At 39.2% G+C, this 22,135-nt stretch overlaps 1 long non-coding RNA gene across 1 annotated transcript in view; it reads right to left on the bottom strand.

Moving 5' to 3' along the window:
* Positions 1 to 7,333: 7,333 nt before the first annotated feature.
* The window catches only part of LOC115598010, a 50,635-nt gene continuing 35,833 nt past the window's right edge, over positions 7,334 to 22,135 (bottom strand). The window contains exon 3 of the long non-coding RNA XR_003987317.1: positions 7,334 to 7,398. This is a non-coding gene — a long non-coding RNA (uncharacterized LOC115598010). The remainder of the gene's footprint in view (positions 7,399 to 22,135) is intronic.

Raw genomic sequence — 22,135 nt, 5'->3', positions numbered from 1 at the left:
TGGTAGACAGCAGTCTTCAAGCTGTCTTGGGGTTTTTTCTAATGTCTTCTATGCCTTATGCATGCAGCTATATAGATAGTTAAGGATAGTAGTTTTTTCTTTATAGTATTTTTATTCTTTTATAAAAGGAAGATTTGATAGAAGAGAACTTATAAAATATCCACTGCATCCATAACTCTATATATGTCAGCTCGGTTACTAAAGCTGCTGCCTGTGAGCCCATTTTGCTTTCCCAGCATGACTTAGGATAATGGTCCCTCCCCAGAAACATTCACCAGGAAGCAATCCTGCCCAACATTCTTTCTGAAGGGGTAACACGGTCCAAAAGAGATGACTGAATCATAGAATAGAATCACAGAATTGGCTGGGTTGGAAGAGACCTCTGAGATCATCAACTCCAACCCTTGATCCACTACCGCTGCAGTTACCAGACCATGGCACTGAGTGCCACATCCAGTCTCTTTTTAAATATCTCCAGCGATGGAGAATCCACTACTTCCCTGGGCAGCCCATTCCAGTGTCTGATCACCCTCTCTGTAAAGAAATTCTTTCTAATGTCCAACCTAAACTTCCCCTGGCACAACTTAAGACCATGCCCTCTTGTCTTGTTGAAAGTCATCTGGGAAAAGAGACCGAACTCCCCTGGCTATACCCTCCTTTCAGGGAGTTGTAGAGAGTGATGAGGTCTCCCCTGAGCCTCCTCTTCTCCAGGCTGAACACCCCCAGCTCCCTCAGCCTCACCTCATAGGATCTGTGCTCGAGTCCCTTCACCAGCCTGGTTGCCCTCCTTTGGACCTGCTCCAGGACCTCGATATCCTTCCTAAACTGAGGAGCCCAGAACTGGACACAGTAAATCCACTCTCCCCTGTCAGAGTCACAAAGGAAGACAGTTTGCGAAACAATTTAAAACCATGCTACTCAGGATAAAAGCTCTATATGTTTGTATCAAGCAGGGAGGTAGGTGAGGAGCCTGCAAGAGTGTGCTTATTTCCAATTAGCAGAGAGTAAAAGCACCAGTTGCCATGCTGAGCCACTCTGTTCATTTTTCATCAGCTTTTGTAGGCACTGGTGAGGTTTAGAATGACAACATTAATAAGGCAATTGTGGCAATGAGCCTCCTTTGCTCAAAACCCATAATGTTCTGTGTTGACTCAGAGTTTACATTTTGTTTCAGCTCACTGCATCTGAAACTTTGCAACCTCGGCTTGAACTTCGGGATTTATCTTTACACAGAACACAGCATTGGTTTCATTTGAACAATTTGCCAAGCCAGTAAAAAATATGGTGGGTTATGGATGGCTCAAGAATTACTTCTTTGGATTTAAATGATCCTAGAGATCAATCAGCATAAGCTTTAGCAAGCCCAGGGCTTTAATTCTGGGGCATTCACCAAGCTACCTTATATTACAGGAGTAAGGGTTTATAATTTAAAATCAGCATCTGGGAAGCTCTTCTCCAGTTTCATTACACCCTTTCTATGTCATCATTTTTGTAGTCTGTACTGTCAGGGCTTTCTATTTCTTTTGGCAGGGAAGATGGCTTTCTGCTATAATTTGAAATGCCAGCTACTTGTAAGTAGGGCAGTGAAACAAAGCATTGTTACAAAGCTAAATGTTAACATCTCTCATGCTCCCTTTCCTGCAGTTGAGGCTAAAATAAAATGGTTAATGATTGTACAGGTAGATTAGGAACTCCTGTAGAGAAATATATCCTCCCTACTGTATCCCTACTATGAGTAGCTAATTAGTTTACACAGCAGCCAACCTACCAGCTGACTGAGATTGCCAGCACAGTACTGAATTTCTAGTAGTCAAAAGAAGCAGAAAAATATTGATGCTTCTGCAGAGCAAGCATTCAGAAAAGATTTCCCAGAAAAAACAAGGAGGAACAAGTCAAAATAGGAAGAAGAAAAAAATCATGTTTGCCAGAGTAACTGTAATTAAATGTAATGTAAATGTAATTAAAACATGAGATAACTTCCAATAGGGGAGGGATCATTTCTGTCAATTTCTTCATAAAGGGACTGATGTCCAAAGGAATTTTACCCATTGTTGTATACTTCCAGGCACAAATGCTACAAGAATATACCTAGAAAAATATGCCTAATGGAAGTAACTCAGTGGTCATCCCACACAGATACCCCTTGAGGCCTTTGGCAACATTCTTGTGCACTTGCACATCTACAAAATAAAGACAGATGACACTCTTCTTTACCTTACATGGCTACAGAGATTAAGGAGATACCAGATTACCATCTGCCAGTGTAACACAGGGAAAAGGCTCTTCACCTGCAGGTAGAACCACTCCTAGAAGGGCTTGAGGCAGATCAAGCTGCAAGACCTACAAAAACTTCTCACCCTGCATGTATCACTGCAGACCTCCCCAGCCAGGGAAGATGGGCATCTAAGCATCTCCAGCTGTCCCCACTATAGATATAAACTAAGTGCCATGTGCTGTCTTTCCCTTGCAATAAAAGTAGCAGTGAAACCCATTTTCCCTTTTTAAGAATAATACAGCCCCCCCCAAGCAATCCCAAAGGCTGGCTTAATATAAATATATATTAAAAATATATAAAATATATTAAAATATAATATTAAAATATAATCAGGATAATGAAGATAAAGATATGATAAAGAGACAGGAGAGGAGAAATGTCTAAATGCCTTCTCTTGCTTTTCTATTTGCCAGGCTGGTGACAACAACCATATTTTGAGACTGCATGTATGTCCATGTCTGGCTGACCATTTAACAAAATTTTACTTACTAAAGGGCCACCTTTTGTAAGGTAAAATAGAAGAAGCAATGCTCCTGGCTGGGAAACAGAGAGCAGTTCCATGTAGCAATGGGACCTTTGCTTATCACTTAGCTCTTCGAGCACAGCAGCATGATCCTCTCCACAAATTAACAGCTGCAACCTTTCACACAAAAAGCTTTCATAAGTTAAATTTGTACTTTGGCTACTATTTTTATTAGTAGAGCATTTAGGAGAAGAGTGGCTTGCTCTTTAGGAACTTGGGTGATCTGGCTTCAGTTTATAACTTCAGAAGTTATGCTGCTATATTTCAGGAAATCCAAATGTGTGTGATATTTACTGTACATGAAAGTGTTGGTTGTACAACTGGATGGGCTTCATGCCAGCCAAACTCATCTGTCAGGCTGTCAACACCTTACTCTTTCTGCAGTGACCTATGTGGAAAATTTTCCTACAAACAGCTGTTCAGATCTTAGGCAGACAACAGGTTGTCTTAAACCCACTTTCAAGTGTGCATAAAGGTTTGTGAATTTCTAGTTTCATCTCTAAGACAAACAAGAACAGGATGTTCTCTTGATTCACATTTCTGATTTGGTTTATATTTTCTATTCACAGAAATCCTTCTGGACCTCTGAGCTCCATTGCTAAAATAAGACTTGTTCTCTGACCTTTTCCATCTGATGAAAAAAAAAATTGAATTGAAATGTGAATCCTGCAGACAGAACTTTTTTTTTTTTTTTTTTTTTTTTTCCTTAAGGGCTCATCAGCAGATGTGAAAAGATAGCCCAGAATCATGTGACAAAAGCTCAGCAATGTGTACTGGTCAATGAGATGAAAACTTGTATTTCAGAAAACTGAAACTTACTATGTAAATCAATGTCTTTTTCAACAGCACTGAAAATAAACACCCTTAAAGTGCCAGAGCAACTTAGGACCCTAATTCTTTGGACTTTCAAGGAGGTTTAGGTCTTAGACTACAGGCCAGATTATTTAAATACTCCCTAGCTTTTTTGCATAGTTTTTCCTTCTGGACAAATCTAGGCTTTCAGAGGTCCCTCAAAAAATAACTGATTGACAGGTGTAAGTAGACCTTCTGAGTAAAGCTCTAGATTGCCATAAGTAGATATAATCATGCTGGGTTAGACATCAGAAGACAAGACCTACAATAGTCAGCAAAAGACACATTTGACCTTTTTTGGAGATGGCTTTTAGGCTGTAACTAAACACCTTACAAAGCACCCACTTCTTTTCCCTGAATTCAGATGGAGCTCATTTCTAGATATCAATACTTCATTGAATAAATCTCCCTTTCAACTCAGTTTTGTACATAAGATTTAAAGTCCCTAAATCTTTTTGAGAATTCATCTTGTAATTATTTGTAGATTAGTATAGATTCTTAAAACCATATAGAGTTAAACTGGCATATGGGTAATTTTAACAAAAGCAACACTGAGATGTCATTCAGTAGCGTGCCCTTAGTTCTCCAAAAGCTTCACCAGCATTATCATTCCTGCTTCATAGAGATGAAAACAGAGAAAGATATATTCTTCATACTATCTGGCAGTAATAGTCTGATACCTAGCTGATGAAAAAGAAGAACTCTTCTGGGAGCAATTTATAGCAGTGTCATAACTTAGCTATATTTAATCACTGTTTGGAAGAAGGTATTGATTGTGGAATTAACTGTGCATGCAGAGAGCCCTGGGAGTCCACTGCATTTGGCTTAACAGAGCTCTAGCAGCTCTCGGGTTAGATTGCATCACATATGGATGATTGACTGATGATCTTTATTAACTTTTTTTTTCAAATGTGACATTTACTTTTCCTCAAAGAGACATCCTCTTCATTCTTTTTTTTTTATGCTCCAAAATTATACAACATTTTTGAAAAACAAAAAATACATTCAGTAATTCATACTGCTTACTCTCCCTTGCCATTGCATGTGATTCCCATGACTGTACTTGGTAACAGGATTTCCAGCACACAGAACATCACTTCTCAAACCATGGGGGATGGTTTTCTTTGTTTATCTTTGCCTTCACGCATTTTCAGAATGTCAACTCTGACATTCTGTATTTTTGCTGAAATTCTTCTTTGTGGTCCCAGAATTATGGATTGCAAGCTTAGTCAGAGCTATAACTGTGGATGAAGTTAATCAAATACAAGTGTTTATAAAATGGAGCTTTAAATGCCATGAACAAAAAGATTTTTCCACAATTCTCCAGAGCTCATTCTTCTCTGTACAAACACATTTCTATGGCTGACTCTTCAGCCCTCAGAAGCTTTCTGAGTGTTCTTGATATAAAGGTGCCAAGGCTAGTGGGAAGAAGGTTCAGTTCTGATTGACTTCAAGAACTCTCAGTTTGCCTTAGGTTTCAAGTGTCCTGAGTACACGATGGGGATAATAAATATTCTTCAGAGGGTCCCTTTCATTCTTGTTCATAGTGATTGCACAGGAAAACACTACCAAAACGATTGATCCCAATAGATACAGTAGTGTGAAATACATGAGAAAGTTACTGTTTCAGCAAGAACTGATGTTTACATCATTAAAAAAAACACACCTCTATGAAGAGGATGAGAGCAGTTCAACCAGCTACTGATCTTACTTGTAAGCCACAGAGGTGAAAGGAGGGGCATAATCAAGAAACGTAATAAACCTACCAGAATAACTAGTGCTGCTTGAATCAATTGATAGTGGCCCTCTGTTTTATCACTATTCTGTTCAGAAAGCCCTACAGAGTATAAATTTCACTCTGCCATACTTAGCTTCTCACAATACCAACCATTGTAGCAGATACCCATCCCAGCCTATGTGGTGATCCACAGCTGTATGGCATGTTTAGTCAATAGACTAATCAGGCTGCAAATGAGCACAGGATAAATTATCTAGTTCTTCCTTCTTGACTTAAGGTCAAAATAATTAAAATCATCTACAGAGATGAAGCAAATCTGTGCAATTTGGATGCCACAGAATGCCACGTCTCGTGCTTCTTTTTCTCCCTTTGTACTGTTGTGATGACATCCTACATGGATAGGAATTACTTTCTCAGCTTGAGTACAAATTACATTTATTTGTTTTGATTTTCTGTGTGATGATGTTTTAAGTAAATAAATTGCATAATTCTAATCTGTACATATTTTCCCTACATCTCTCGGACTTGAACTACATATCTAACTTGTACCATAAACCTCAACATACTAAATTGGTTGAAAACATTTTGTAGTTGCCCTTTATGTGATTAAGCAGCCGGAGTGCATGGAGCTCTGCTGGAGGATGGATGAGGAGCCAACTCAGAGCTTGTGGGTTGGGCTTGAAGAGAGGACAGGTAAAAATAACATTATAGTGGGTATCTGCTATAGGCCACCATGACCAGGAAGAACACATGGATGAGGCTCTCTACAGAAAGACTCGAGCAGCCTCACATTCTCAGGATCTGTTCCTCAGGGGAGAGATTTCAACCACTCTGATGTCTGCTGGAGGGACAACACAACAGTGCAGGAGGTTCCTGGAGTGAGTTGATGATGACTACATAGTCACCAAGAATGAGGCAGACTTGTCTGCTGTGATCATGACATAGTGGATCCTGAGGGCAGAGAGGAAGGTGAACAGCAAGCTCACAATCCTGGACTTCAGGAGAGCAGTCTTTGGCCTCCTTCAGTATTTACTTGGAAGAGTCCAATGGAATAAGGCCTTGTAGGGGAGGAGGGAGAAAGGAGTCTGATTAATATTCAAAGATCTTCTTTTCCAAGCTCAGGAGCTGTCTATCCTAAAAAATACAAAGCCAACCAAGAAAGCCAGGAGGTGAACAAAGAGCTCATAGCCAAACTCTAGCACAAAAAAGAAAGCATATCCAGGGTGGAAGCAGGCAGGTAGCCTGAGAAGAATATCTTTTCCAAGCATCCAAGGACAAAGTTAGGAAAGCTAAAGCCCAAATGGAACTGATTCTGGACAGGGATGTAAAAAACAGAAAGAAGGTTTTCTCTAAGGACATAAGCAACAAAAAGAAAGCCAGGGAACATGTGGGCTTATTCCTCTAAGAAGAAGGGCATCTGGTTACCTGTGGACAGTCACGTTGGACTTGATGATCCTGATGGGTTCCTTCCAACTCAGCATATTTTATGATTCTTTGATTCTAAGAGGAGAGATGATAGGACAGAGTGGGGAGAGAAGAAAGACAAGTGAAATTTCTGTTCAAAGAAGGGAACATTAACTGTGGTTGCTGTAGAATTATGTTTATTAGTTTTGGATTTGCTGCTCTGAAACAGTTTGGTTCCATTGTTGATAAATGAGGTTTGAGGGAATATTGTTTCTGATTATGAGTTTGGTGAGGTTGGAGAGAGACCAGGGTTACTTGGTGCCTTGCATTAAGTGGGCTGGAGAGATTTTCTTTCAAGTAGTGATCTTGTGATAAACATTCCAGTATGACTGGAAACAGATTAATTAAGGCTCAAACACATCAATTAACTTAAAAGTTTATCAGCTAAGCCACAAAACCAAAACACTCAACCTTCAGTAAAAGAACATGATTCACTGCCTGCTAAAATTAGTCAGTTACCTTGTGTTTGTTGATACAAAGTGGTACAGCTGTGATTACCACCTTTCAGCAGACCTGCAGCCACTTAGTCAGAGCCCGGCCCCAAGTCTAAAAGAGAGCAAGATTAATGGTTGTCACTCACATGTGTCCTTTACTTAAGGATAGCAGCTTCAGTGCAGATTTTCACAGCTTTGCCTTCAGCAAAACTCCAGAACAGTTCTGGCCGCTAAATTCATATGAGCTGATCTTTCAAATAGAGGATCTTTTTTATTGGGGGAAAAAAAATGTTCTGTTTTAGAATGCTGGGCTAATTTAGGTTGACTTTCATGGAGTGCTGTGGAAATAATTCTATAGTCCTAAGACTATTGCTTGTGCTTGTTTGCAGTACTAACTGCACAGATGTTTATGTACAACAGACAATACCTTCTGTGTTTTCAATATCTAAGAACCATGTTAAGAATAAACATTAATGAAATATTTTGTGAGGTACATAATCTGTTTGTTTATGTGACTCAATATGTCTAAAGAGGTGATTTTTATTGCTTTAATACATCCTTTGGTGGCTATTGGTGACTTTCCAATAAGCAAATGGATAGTCCAGCATCTCCAAGAGTTGTAATCTTCCAAATCCATTAGATACTAAATTTGAGTTAAAGCACATAGTAATCCAAGAGATATGATGCTCAAAGAAATATCCTAGTTTGTTAACACACAGGGAAGCACCTGGAAAAATACTAATGTATAGTCAACATGAAGCTGTACGTGGTCAATGCAAAATAAAACCCTCACAAATGTTAAAAAAACATAAAATCAAACCATAAAACCCAGTTTCTTCTGCAGTTAAACTTCTATCCTGTGAACCTCCCACCTCTCCGCTGAAGCAAACAACAAAAGCAGATGCAATTTATTACTATTTTACAATATACTTAAAAAAAATAATAAATCACATCTTTTCAGAAAATGGAACACTGCCAATTAATGCTCAATTTTTGAAAAGATTTTAAAAGTAGATAAAATTACAGACATGATATCTCATCTCTCCACCTCCACCATATAAGCAAACATCCCCCACATGGGATCATCACAGCCTGCCTTAGCACCCAGAAAAATGAAAACAGCTGCCTAACTTTTTACTCAAACATAATCATATCTGACATGGAAGGAAAAACATACCATGTGTGTATTATTTCTTCACCTCCACGCCAAAGGTAGTATTTGTAAAGAATGAGTATACGACCATGAAATTTTATGGATTTTGCTTTAATTAAAACCTAATAATGCATTAGGTTTTTTTCAGTGAATTTCTAATCAAATTTTTACTAACCAGGCTTCACATACCTTCTTCACTTCAAAATATAACACAAGCATAGCACTCGATGAAACTGTAGCATGAAATAGTGCAGGAGTAGCCATAAACTTGAAACTGTCTTGCTCTTTGGGAAAAAGAAGTTTATGGGAAAATCCTTCAGCTTTGTTGTCAGGGAATTTGGATTGCTTTGCAGCATAATGGCTACAATAATGTGGGTTGTTGGTTTTTGGGTTTTTTTTTTGGTGCAATGGTACGATCCTTTGCAAAAATGTAGCCCATGTGCTCAAGCTAAGGGAAAGCAATGTCACTGTTACTTAAGACCTGCTTTTGTTCCTTGCCAAAGTTAAGCCAAGGCATTATCATTTGGGAGAAAAGCCTCTTCAGTGCCTAATAAAGAACAGTGAGTTTTAAGATAAGAATAATAACTTTCAATTTGAGGCTGCATTTTTAACCTGCTTTGTGAGAAAGAATTCATCTAGGTTATGTCTTCAGCTGCGCTAGGGATTTGTATTTAAATCATTATACAAGAGTAAAAGATTTGAGTAATAATTAGGCAGAAAATGGGTGAGTGCACCCATCCTTACAGAAGTTTCAAGTCCTCTCAGAAAATAGCATGGTTTTTTTCCTATCACACTATAGGAAGTTCAGTAATTGGCATGCTGTTGGTACCAGCTGTCATCTTAACTAGGAGTTTTAAAATTAGACCAGATGGAAAAAAAAATCCTAAAGGTAAAGAAGATATCTTGAAATTGCAAGGAGATGTGGACTGTGTGATCTATCCAATGTTAATGATTGACGGGTCCTATAATTAACAACGAGAGCACTGCAAAGGATTTGAATGTTCTGTTGCTGTGAGACATGTCACAGACACCGAGTATCCATCATGACTTTTTTAATTCTTCTGTCCCCAGTGACCTATTCAAGTGTTACTGAGGAGGGCATCTCTACTGGTGTCCTCACCCTCATCATGTGCTCAGCCTCTCACAGAACACACTGGCATTATTTCCTTTCTACCGCAAAGTTCTTTTTTTTTTTTATTCCAAGCTGCTGCTTCTCAGTTTGCAGTGACTGACAAGCCTTGCCCTGGGTAATTTTGTTCACAGGATATTCTCTTTCCAGGACAGTTTTCACTAGGAAACTTTTCAGTGATATGTTGTCCTGAGTTTGCCTTGTATCTGAATCTTAGGTAACTATTAAAAACACACCACCACTGCTGCTTCTTCCTGTCTCTAATTAATTAAAGTTGTCCACGGCATCAGACTCCTATCAATTAAAAAAAAAAAAAAAAAAAGAGAACCTGATCAACAAGGTAATTGTAAATCAGCATTCTCTTCAGGGCTATAAGAGGTTAATTAGGACCAAGCTGATCAATGCTTTTAATTAAGAAAGGAGAAAAGAATCAGTATGATTAGAGTGCCAGTTTCAAACCCACACAAGGAAATTGGTACAAGCCTCTTCATGAGTATAAGTGAGTGATTTCAAACCTGCTTCACAGAGGAAGATGTAAAATGCAGGACTGCCCTTCCAACAAAATTGTACTGCTTTGATAGACAAAGTTGGGTTTAGAATACACCTCTCATTTTTCATGTAAAATGTATTTCCGTTCACATTTTTACCCACAACCAAACCAATGAAAGGGTTTCCTGCAGTCCTTTATTCTTGACCAACTGTTTCTCTTCTTCTTTGTGATGTGCAGCTACCTATGTAGGGCTCAATTGAACTGTTCAAACTTAAAACAAGGAATGGGAACTGCTTTTCAACCTGGATAATTTCATTGATCTATTTACAGTTAGCCTCACAGAGACTCCAACAGCATAACTGAGAAAAAAAAAAAAAAAAAAAGGAACAGCAGCACAAGAACAGGAACAAGTGGTTCTGTTCTTCATTTAGATGAGAGATGAAGGTAGAAAAAGAAGTCACTCTTCTAGTTCTCTAGCTGTGGGCTGATGGCAAACTGAGCAAACACAGCTGTTCCCTCCTGCCACTCTTCTGTTGTGCCAGTGAAAGTCTTTGTGGGGTCAAACTAAGCAGCAGATCAAAGAGCTGATCTTCATTAGGAATCATGCCTTCAGTCTGGCAGGGTTTTAAAACTACCAAGAAGGCTGGGCACTCCCATACAGCTGTGTTTCCATCAACATACCCACCTCATCAAATCACATCCTCATGCTGAATATCTGTGTATCCATGCACTTCTATGCAAACCATGACTGGTTAGATTCCGGTGTTTCTCTTTAATACACATTGCAAGTAATCAGAAAATAATATTACAGTAAGCAGCTAACTGAGAAATTACATCCTCTACCCTCAAAACTAGTTTGATGTCTCCTGTAGACATGTTCAGTCTTTAGCTTCTTCATGAAATCACCAAATAAATATTGCTAATAAATGGGGCATGGTCATGTCAGGGGTGGCAGTGAGCTTATTTAGACTATGCCCTTGAGAACCAGATCAAAGCTACATTTTCACTTTAAGCACCACTGAGCAGGACACAAGCCATGACATTTTAGTTCTTAGCTTAAACCAGTGTTTGTTAACCTCAGAATTTAATACTTTCATTTTACTTACAATCTGCCATGTCTCCATCACACACACACACACACACACACACACACACACACACACACACTCCTAATTCACCTCAGTGTACTGTGGGTAGTTTCCTTCCCCTTAATAAACAGCCATCACTATAATGGGAAAGAAATTAAGTTTGCTGAAGCATTACAAATTTAAATCACACTGCTGGACCACTTGTGATGGTCCTTGGTGGGCAAAGACAGATCATCAGATCTAGCAGGACAGGATCTACATGCAAATATGCACAGTCAAAATCCAGTAAGGGCTGTCTGGCTACCAGTCTGTGATGTTATCTGAAATTTCCTACTGAAATCAGAAATTAATTATTTTCTTAGCAGTGACAAGATAGTGAATGACTCTATAAGCAAATCTAAATTTTATCTTTCCACCAGTTATCTTTTTTTTAAGGGGAAAAAAATCTGTTTACTTTACAATCTCACTTTGTTACTTTATACTCAGCTCTCCATTTCTTTCAAAGTCCCACAGATAGTTCCAAATACAGCACTGCAGGTTCTAAGCACTAAGATTTCTCCAAACCATTTATCTCCTAACTTTTACACTCTGATATGGAAAGACAAGGGCTGCCCTTCTGTTTCATGCTGACTCCTCAGTTTCAGAATACAGAGGATTTTGGCAGTGGATTTTTTCTCTACCCTCTCTGACAGTCACTTGTTTTGCTCAGCACTGAAGCCCTCTCTTAACCCACATGCCATGACACAATTATTTGTGCAGAGTTTCCAGAGGTGCACTAATTTAACAGCTCCCAGAAACTATGAGCAGGAGGTCATGCTTTTGCTGTTTATCTCCTACTAGCTCCAGTACTCACCCAGACTCTCTTTTGAGCTAACTTAATGTGCTAAAATGACAGGGTAAAGAACAGGGTTGGATAGTTTGCTGATGCTCTACCTAGTAAGCTAAATTACCTCACAGAACAATCTGACAAATACTGCAGCCCTTGTCCAGAAGGAGGAGAGAAACAGTGCAAAGCACAGCTCAACTCAGTAAAAAAGTGCACAACCTCTACCCCCTCCACAGAAGTAAGCTGGTACCATCTCCTGATCTCTTTTTCTTTGCATTATTTTTAACCTTATCTTGTTCCCTGATCCAGATCACAATCCCCAAACAGCTGTGTCAACAACTGACTGAGAGACAGCCTGAGTGTAGAATTTCACCAGTTAGTTTCTCTCTAAAGGCCACATGTTGTCTGAGCAGCATTTTGCTTCAGACATCTCTATTAGGTTCATTTAAATAAGACCTTTACCAGGAATGAAAGATGAAAATCTAATGCATTTAGCTTTTCTAAAGTTTTCATTAGTTCACTGCGTTCTCTGCTCTACAAGACCAGGAAAAATAACATTAGGTATGATGGGCAGCTGTAGAATATGCCACAACCACCACTCTTCCCATGCTCACCTTCTTACTTATCAGGTTTAGTCTCGACATAAACTAAACATGATCTTGAGTTCCTTAATATTACCAACAAATTTTCACAACCACTCTCTACAGATGCAAAAGATTAGCACAAAAGCTGTTACAAGAATTCAGTTTACCTCACAAATCATTCCAGAATAAGGCAAATATGAACAGCAAGAAAAGATCTAATTTATCAGTAACCTGGTTCTTATACTTAAGTTTAAGACCTACTCAGATTCGGGGATACATTTCAGAAAAGTGTGTCAAGTATCAGAAAGTTTTATCATTATACCCTGTAAGTAGCAAAATCAACTTAATGCCTTAATTTGGTTGATCACCAGGGTTGCAGAAAGATATAAGGGGTGCATTTACCTGACCAGGATCTTGTGTGACTACAAGAGTTCAGAAGAGGAAGATTCAGCCAAAGTACAGTTGAATTTGGGTGGCCACTCAGCTGACATTTAGGAAAATGCCTCAAAGACCAGACATCAGAACCCCAGCTGTACTTTCTGCAAAACCTTTCTCTCCACTAGATTTATCAACCCTGTGAGCTGGCTAGACAAAGAAGATCATAACTTTACACTGACACGTAGTTAAATAGCAGAGTTCTGTCTGTGACATTTATTCATCTGCTTCCAAATGCAACAAAGAGTTTCTTTGGTGCATTTTACAGCACAGCTAAACCTTGTCCAACGTTAGCAGAAATTTCAGGTTAGACACTGAGCACTTGTATTTCCCAGGGAGTGAAATCAAGGTCAACCTACCACAGCTAGATATATACGGGAGAAGCCATCTGCTCTTAAAAATCTCAATGCACTAAAAGATCACTAGATCATTTTCGTACAAAGCAAATCATTTAATTTCTTGGAAGTATTCCCATTTGAATGTCTATTGCTTCATCTTTTTGAAACTAAAGTGGATATAGTTTTTGAAAAGAAATAATGGTCTGAGCCTGAGATGGGCAAGTATAGAGTAAATTTCATCTAGGTTCTATTCCTACATTTCTCACATTTGATTTTCTTTGTTCTGTAAAACGTAAGTACACTTGGATCCACAGCAAGTCTAAATCAGCTGGTAAGTCTGGCCCCGTACTTATCTAAGACACTGTACATTGGAGGGACCACTTGTAATACAAGCTGAGGACTGATCATACTGAATGTTTTGGCTACATAAAAATACTCAAGCAAGTCTGACTACTGTAGACATTGCAGGAAAAAAAGCTAGTAAAAAGCTTGAGAAATAAACTGAAAAATTTGAGAAGTAGCACTGCACACCAAAACCAAGGGAGATCTCCATCCATCCCCATCTCTGACTGCTCAGCTCAGAAGGCACAGTGGCAGCTGAGGTGCAGCTGTCACTCCACACAGTAATCAGAACGAAGATTGATTGTCAGACCTTGTGTGACATTTACATTTTATCCTTTCAGTGTTTCACTGATTTTAATGCTCGTGTATGTGGAATTTCTGAAAAGCTGAGATAATTATTAGATATTGATTCAAACTGGCTGTATGCTTAAAGGACTGCCTTATCTTTATGGGGGCAGTGCTGATTCTACCCATTCCTGTCTTAATCCCATCCCTGTTTTGTCCCCTTTAAGCAATACAGTCTGTCCAATAAGCCTCCTTGCTGCTAAGCACTGCTATGAGCTTTTTAGTCAGGCTTGCAGACGTTGCTAAACATGATCCTAAGCTCTCACAAGATTTTTGCTTGCTAATTTACTGCTATTCAGCCAGCTGACTTGTTCTCCAGCATGACTTTAACACAGCCATAGCAGCCAGGAATCTTGAGAGAACATGATCAGACCATTTTGCCCAAGCAGTGTAAAATTCTCAGCTGCAGCCACACAGTCAAAAAGAGAGCATGACCACAAAGATACAGCCCATCAGTCACATAGTAACTGTAAGTCATAGTATCTACAAAAAAAAAAACCAAAAACCAAAAACCAAAAAACAAAAAGCCTTTGATCAGACATCTATATGCCTAACAGATTAGGAAGCAATAGCATTTCATACTATTCAGCCTGTACTGAGAGCGTATTTGCTATTATCCGCTCTTTCATTCTACAAACAGCATCCAGTGGGTTGATGGAGTTAAAAAGGTGTGACTGTTCTTCTCCTCCAGTATCTCAGTTTACAATATTCTGCAGCTGGCAAGCACGATATATAGTGGGAAAAGCAGAGGCTGGATATTGAAAAAGTTAAAAGTTTACAGCTTTCCCCTTCCTGTGGTTTCAAAAGAAACACTGAAGAGTGGGGTGTTTTTGCTGTTGTCTATAATTTTCTATCACATCAAACCCCATTTACTCTTCATACAATGCAGTATCTCTGTGGTAACTCCAGAGAAAATTCATAGCTGTTCTTCTGGTAAATATGCTTGTTTTCTTTCATTTATGTAGCCACTGAAATGAACCAAACATGTATTTGATCTGTTTATCTAATTGTCATTGAATCAATCACGCAGGCAAAGACTGTCATACTTTTTTAGCATAGGCTTCAATTTTGCTTTGTCAGAGATTTGCAAAACTTGTGTCAAAATCATGTTACTCCTGCTTCAACTGGATATAATGATGTTTTCACAAGGGCAAAGTTTAGATAGACAAAGAGATAGAAATATAAGGTCACTTCAGTGAGGCAACTCGAGCTGGAATGTACATTCTGAATGGGCAAATATGTAGACTTTGTACAAGGCTTTCCTCCCAGCTCAGTGCAGCCCTTCCAACAGAGAGTATCATCAGTCTGGTGACTGAAGCACAGACCACAGAGTCAGCTTTTATTCTTGGCTTAGATACAGATCTGCTGTGTGACCTTGATCAAGCAGTTTAACCTCTGCATTTCCTTATTTGTAAACAAGAATAATCACCATCTCTTACCTCATCGGTTTAGTTCATGAATACGAGGAAAGAGCCTTGAGCTTTTTGGCTGAGTGTTGCTATAGAAACAATAAGCATAACTACAATACACTCATGCATGATACTTTTATGACCCCGGTCACTGTAGTACTCAAATACTTCAGACTTTCATTTTAATATGCAGTGGTACCATCATTAAGAGAGAAATAACAGTAATTACCTATTTCATCCTTTTTTGAAGTGTACATATGTACAGACCATGTACATCCACCCTTCTTCAAAGAAAGCTGCTGAGTGCTTCTTAAGAGAGTTCAGACATCATACACAGCAAAAGCAGGTGATGGGAGTTTTAGATAGCCAAGGAAACCAACACACACATAGCAAAAGGTAGCTAGTGGGTAACAACAAGGTTTCAAAAAAATAAGTATTATATCAAACCAGCATTAGGTCTCTCAGTAGTCCAGCCTGCTCAGGCACAGCATAAGTACAAACACAGAGCCTTCCCACTCGGCTGAAGTCGGTGACATAATCCACACTGACACCAGTCAGTGAAGCTTCAGTGGCCAAATGACCAACTCAGGATCAAAGAAGGAAACCTGAAGCAGGTCTCCTGCATCTCACATCAGTTGGGCCTGGCCAGCCCATCCTGCTCCTGCACATGTGGAGCTGCCAGCAATGTCACTGGGATGCTGCACATTCAGAAGAGACCACTGTAGCTGAGATCATTGTGACCCAAGGAGATACTTCTGCATAGTGCAGCTGTTTGTACTGCCATTCATGCAGCAAAGCCAGTCCGTGCAGCAACATGGAAATCATTTTGTTTCAGAAACATGCATTAAGTAGTTGGAAATGACAGCTAAACAGTTGCTGCTTGCTGCTCTTCCTCAAAATTTTATCCTGTTTGCACTATAAACGGTACTATAAACTACAAGTTGAACTATAAAAAGTTCTAATTAATCCTTATGAATTAACACGTGCATTTTAATATCACATTTGCTTTTATACATTGAGATTTGTGATAAGATCTCTATTAATAAGGTTTTTTACTGAAAGGCTTTTGCTGCTGCTTCCCCTGCCACCAACGTTGCATGCAGCCAGTTTAATCATAACACTGCTAACACTGGGAGTGGAGCACTATGTATGTTCTAAGCCTGCTTTAGGATCTGCCAACAGGGTATGGGGTTAAACCATCATACACTTTAACTTATTGACATAAAAACTAGTATAGAATTTATAGGGTAAAAGAATGTTTAAGTGTGAAATAATTTATCCAGTGAATCGTTTCAAGTGATGCAGATGGAGCTACTCACTCACTGTCAACATGTGAAAAAATGCATCTGCTGCAACAGGAGTCAAGTTTGAAGGGACAGCCTCTATCATTAGCTTGTGACACAGTCAGCAAGAGTTCCCTGTGGCTGGGAAACAGTTTCTGCATCAAGATCACCAAAAAGTACAAGATTCTGAAGTTAATCCTCGTCTCATGCCTAGATATGTTCACATCACTGCAAAGAAGCAATTAATGTTTACTATATTTTCTGAAATATTTATGGAAAGATTTTTTTAAATTTTTAAGATTCTGTTTTACTTAAAAAGCAACTGTGGATTAAGCCTCCCACATAAGGCCTTCATAAATATTTTTTCTACACTGCTGTAACACGAACGTTTTACCTAATGCTCCTTTTTCTTAGATTAGATCAACAAAACCTTGGCAGCACTTTCTGGACGCTAGTTTAAACAGCTGGGTTCCCCGTGAGCCCAAAGATACATTTGTAAAAAAAAAAAAAAAATCCATTGTAGACATCTTTCTTCCAGACTCTCATCAAAATGTTCATCCTGAATATCCCACAGATTACAGAAAGTCCACACATATTAGATGGTCCTTATTTTCTGGATGGTCCTCATTTTCTGGATGGTCCTCTTTTCTGGAGGCCCATTTTAGTTTTCTAAGGCAAACTCTTAGTATTATTTTGTCTGTCTGCCAACACTAAGGTTTGCACAAAATTATGGCCTTCAGTACCTTTGCTAAGGAACAATGCAAATGACATGTTAGCATGAGACTTTAGCAGGTTTAGCTGGCAAGCTGCTCCTAGCTTGGTTAACACACTTGGGGTATTATCTGAGATCTTTGTGATGTGGAGTAGCATTTGTATGAATCAGCAAACACAAGGACTTATCTGTATAGATATGATATGTATAAAAGTCAATATTGGCCGTATTTTATCAGGCAGTATTATCTTTGGTTTCTTTTATGGCTTGAGTTAGACTGATCTGTAAGCCTGGATTAAAAAGAATAATAAAATACTGCTCCTCTAGATATCTACTGTTGATTGCTTTTCTCCCACCAAGGGTAAAGCAGGGCAGAAGCACACCTCCAATCTTCGTTTGATCTTATATAAGAAAGGAGAAAAAAAGGGTAAGTGAAAAGAGGCTATGAGCTCTCCCTGTTGGGATTTTGCCAGGTGTTTCTCACACACCATTAGTTCATGGAACTAATGCCCAAAAATTTCATACCCTTTGCTGCCACTACTTTCATTCATGCCTGTAAATCCTTTCCATTACTGCGACAGACATTGCATGTCAGTGACTGACCCTATGCTTTCATTGTGCATATGCTCTTTTCCATTGTTTTTCAGGTCATTTCTGACGACAGCTGGGTCACTGGCCTCTGTTTTGTTTAAATTTTTAATTGACATTTTCCACACCTTAATAAGGAGACATCTGCCTTCTGCAAGCAAAGAAGGAGGGTCCTGATTTGCCAGCATTTTATTTTTGCTAATAAAACTCTGCAGGTCAGTGTGGTGCCACAGTTCAGAGATCAACAATGTCAATGAGAACTTACTGGACTGAACCAAGGCACTAGGATGAACTCAAGCATTAAGAATAGAAAGACAAATGAAAAGAAGTCCGTGTTGCTTGCACAAGTCCAGGGCCATAAGTTTGCTATAAGTCTAATGTTGTTTCTTACACTTTGTTTGTCATGTAAACCAGCAAAATGTGGCTATAGATTGCCATGGCTCTAAGCTTGGAAAAGCACAGAGGCAGGATCAGACCTTTACAGCTTGTTAACTGGAGCATTAATAAAACAGTCTTGGAGACATTGCCCTGGTCATTTATGGCAAAGATTCACCATGTGCAGAGTTAATGTCAGGAAAAAAGATGTAAAGTACCTGCTGTGCAAAGACATTTAGTTGGTAGTTGCAAGGATTATCTCAGCTTTTATATCTCCCAGAAGGCGGAAGATTCCATCTTTATCCACTTGCCTTGACTTACTGCCAATTCTTCCCTCTTTGGGTTTTCCATAGTTCACATGGAACTTACAGTTCACATTTTTAAAGATTTCATAAAAGCTGCCATATTATCAAATACTTCACTGGCAAAGCTGCTGTTACTACCCTTCATATGCCTAGGGTACAAGAGCAGTGCAAATAGCAAAGCAAGAGAATGCTTTAAAGAAAAACATTGTTCTTTAAAACTTGGCTTACTTACAATAAATCAGGCTTCATACTATTTTAGGAACAGCTGGTGAGAACTTCCATGCCTCCACATTTCCCAGCAAAGTTAGTGTGTTCATTGGGTAGGTAAGAAAGGAAGAAGAAAGGATGGTGGAGACAGGGCAGCTCACAGGAGCCCCCACAGGGGAAAGGAAGCTGAGTGACATTCTAGTCCTCTCAGGGTGCAACACCTTTTGCCCTTGAGAAATCCAGAGAGAACAAGGTATTCCTGCTCCATTCTCTAGAACTTTTGCTCCTCAGCTGATTGGCACAGCTCTCAGTTTTGGCTCTGGCAAGAGGTCAGGCATCACAAAAGCACCGCTGAGTTTATTAATTACTGTGTTCACGCGGTCACTCTGTTTTACTGCCCAATTATTTGATAACTGAGGGCTATGTACTGAGCCAGATGCAAGCACAAAGCTCTCACTGACTTCAAGGGCCCCCTTCACTTAGAGGTCTACTGGAATTTATGGTTTTCATAACTTTATTTACTTGCCCTGTAAATATTTTGAAGAACATAATGGTGCTTTTACATGTTTGCATGTTTGCCTTGTCTACGCATTGAAGTTGTACTTACACATGTATCTCTTGCAGAATTCATTCATGAGGAAAACTGTACAAGTTTACAAGTTAATCATTGTCCTGAATGTCAAAAGCCAGGGCAGATCAAGATGTGCATTTCGTTGGCAGAGCTGCGAACTAGGCTGCTTTAGTATTAATAGTAAACTTCCTAGCTTCAGTAAGATTTTCAATAGTTTTTTTGCAGCAGGCTACAAGTAGCCATGGATATTTGCCGTAATTGTAAAGCACAGAAAAAAAAAACATTCTTGTTAAGGAAAAAAGTGACTTGAGTTTTCAATTAAATAGAAAAAGAAAGCATCCAGTGCTTTCTTTAGCTTTCAGCCTCCAACTAAAATAGTCTGCCTTAGTAAGAAAGACCATGGATTTCAAGAACCAACATGGTTTATATTCCAAATGTTCCAAAGTCAAGATTTTTTTATGGCTGCTAATTGTAGAATGTAGCTGAGTAGCTCACACAACATAGGTTCAAGCTTCAGCAACAGGATCAATGAGACCAAAAAGATAATGCCCAGCTGCACAGAGCAGTTTGGCAAAGTATGTCCCAGCTGCTCCACCTCACCTTCTAGCAGACAGACAAAACCCACCTTGTGAACCAGAGGGTTGACTGGGATGACTGGCATGCTGACACACATTCCGACATCCTGATTTTGAGGATAGTAACATTTGGCAAGGGCAACATGAAGACCTAAGAAATTAACTTTTCTTCAGTAAACAGGCAATTTTTTTCCATCCACCTCAGCACGATAAAAAGCAGTGAGATCCTTACAATGACTCTTCAGAGACAGCTGCCCCCACATCAGCCACTGGTGACAGCCAAGAGAAAGGAATTGCTCTTCTGGGATAATATTTCATCAGACACTCATAGTCTTTCATCACATCCTCCATTTTCTTTTGGTTATAAATGATGAGATAAAATGTGTGTGTGTGCTACTTAACATTCTGCCTCTTTTGTCTGCCCCTTCCACTGCCCCTTCTTCTGTCATCCCCAAATTTGCTTATTTGAGTTCCTTACAGAGTGCAAGTAAAAAGTAGGTCAGACAAATGGGCACTGTCATATAACTAGCTACAATTTCTCAACATACTGTTGTCTCTGTCTTACAAGTTTGTTTTAGGCTGCAATTTTACTAGACTTACTCAACTGGCAAAGGAGAAGGTTTTCTGCAGGAATTTAATCTAGTTAGGTCAACAGAGCTCTGCCTGCAGAACACAGCTTCCAAACATGAGGCTTCGTTTTGTGTAATTAATTCCTCACCTTTTCCTGTTTATAATGAAAATACTATTCAATGCCTAAACAACTTAACTATGGTTTACTTTCTCTTTTTACCTTTCCTTTGCCTACACAGTCCAACCCAAAAGTCTCAACCTGTCATTTTAGTTTTCAGTCATAACCAGCACTGGATACACGTGCTTCCCATATTCATACTCTTCATGCAGCCATATGCCAGTGACTCACCATGTGACAAGGACTGCACACCACACATGGTAGTGCTAATGGCAGAGAAGGGCAGTGGGATTTACAGCTCTTTTAAAATCCCTGGTAAAGGCACCACCAGTCAGCTACAGTGGCAAATAAAACACTCTGACAGAAGCATGATGAAAGTTGACAGTGGTCCTCCAAACTTCTGCCGAGTTTCCAACAGTGTTCACAGTTTTAGTGACTTAATAGCAAGTGAAACAGTACCTGCTTAGTTAGTTTCAGTGATGTGGGAAGGCCCAAATGACAGTTTTAATAGTTTGTTGTCAAATCACCTGTCAGAACAAATGTCTGCTGCCTCTAGATTCCTGTCACATGTGTGAAACATGGTACAGCAAATAACCGTAGGCTGGTATTTTGCTAGACTATATTTTAACATATTACAGCAGTAACCTCAAGCAGTACTTTGAACTCTGTTCACAACCAAACCCTATTCAGATTTATTAGTTTAAACTAAACTAATAATAAACTAAAATCATCTAAACCTCTTGTTCTCCAAAACTGCCTCTTGTTCTCCAAAAAAAAGTAAAAAAAACCCTTCAGTGCAGAAGTGCAGAGAAATGAAAGTTCAGAGTGACTGTAAACATACCAGAGGTGAAATTTTAATACCAATAAATCCATGGCAGTCTTGTTACTTCATTGAGTGGGACTCAAGGTTTTATGTTTGGTTTTGAGTTGCCCAGTGAAAACAATAGAACAGATAGTGATCATCATTCCCCCCACTCACATGGAAGCCCCTAAATGCTGGCAGGCCAACAAATGGGAACGTATTATTAAAGTTGGACCTCAAGCGGGTAAAAGTCAAAGTATAAACATCAAGTGTTATCAGTCCTAGAAGCACACACTGTCTGAGAAACTTGCTGTTAATTTCAGCAAGTGCAACTACTGACAAGAGACTTAGCTAAAAGTAAAAGTACAAAACAGAAGATCACCTTTATCCTGGCCCAAACCAGGACATCCAGTAATCTGGGCCATTACCTTAGGAAAAAGTTTCCAGGGAACTTTCAGCTGACAGATACACAGCAGCCTTTAAATTAGATGAAGCTTACAGGGAACAGAAAATTGCACCCCTCTCCACCCGTATGCCACATGTTACATGTAATTTGAAAGTTTACATTTCCCAGTGCATATATCCTGTAGGTACGTTCAAAACA

The sequence above is a fragment of the Calypte anna genome, chromosome 1 (genome assembly GCF_003957555.1).
Source record: "Calypte anna isolate BGI_N300 chromosome 1, bCalAnn1_v1.p, whole genome shotgun sequence".
NCBI lineage: Eukaryota > Metazoa > Chordata > Aves > Apodiformes > Trochilidae > Calypte > Calypte anna.
This window is presented reverse-complemented; position numbering and strand designations above follow the sequence as displayed.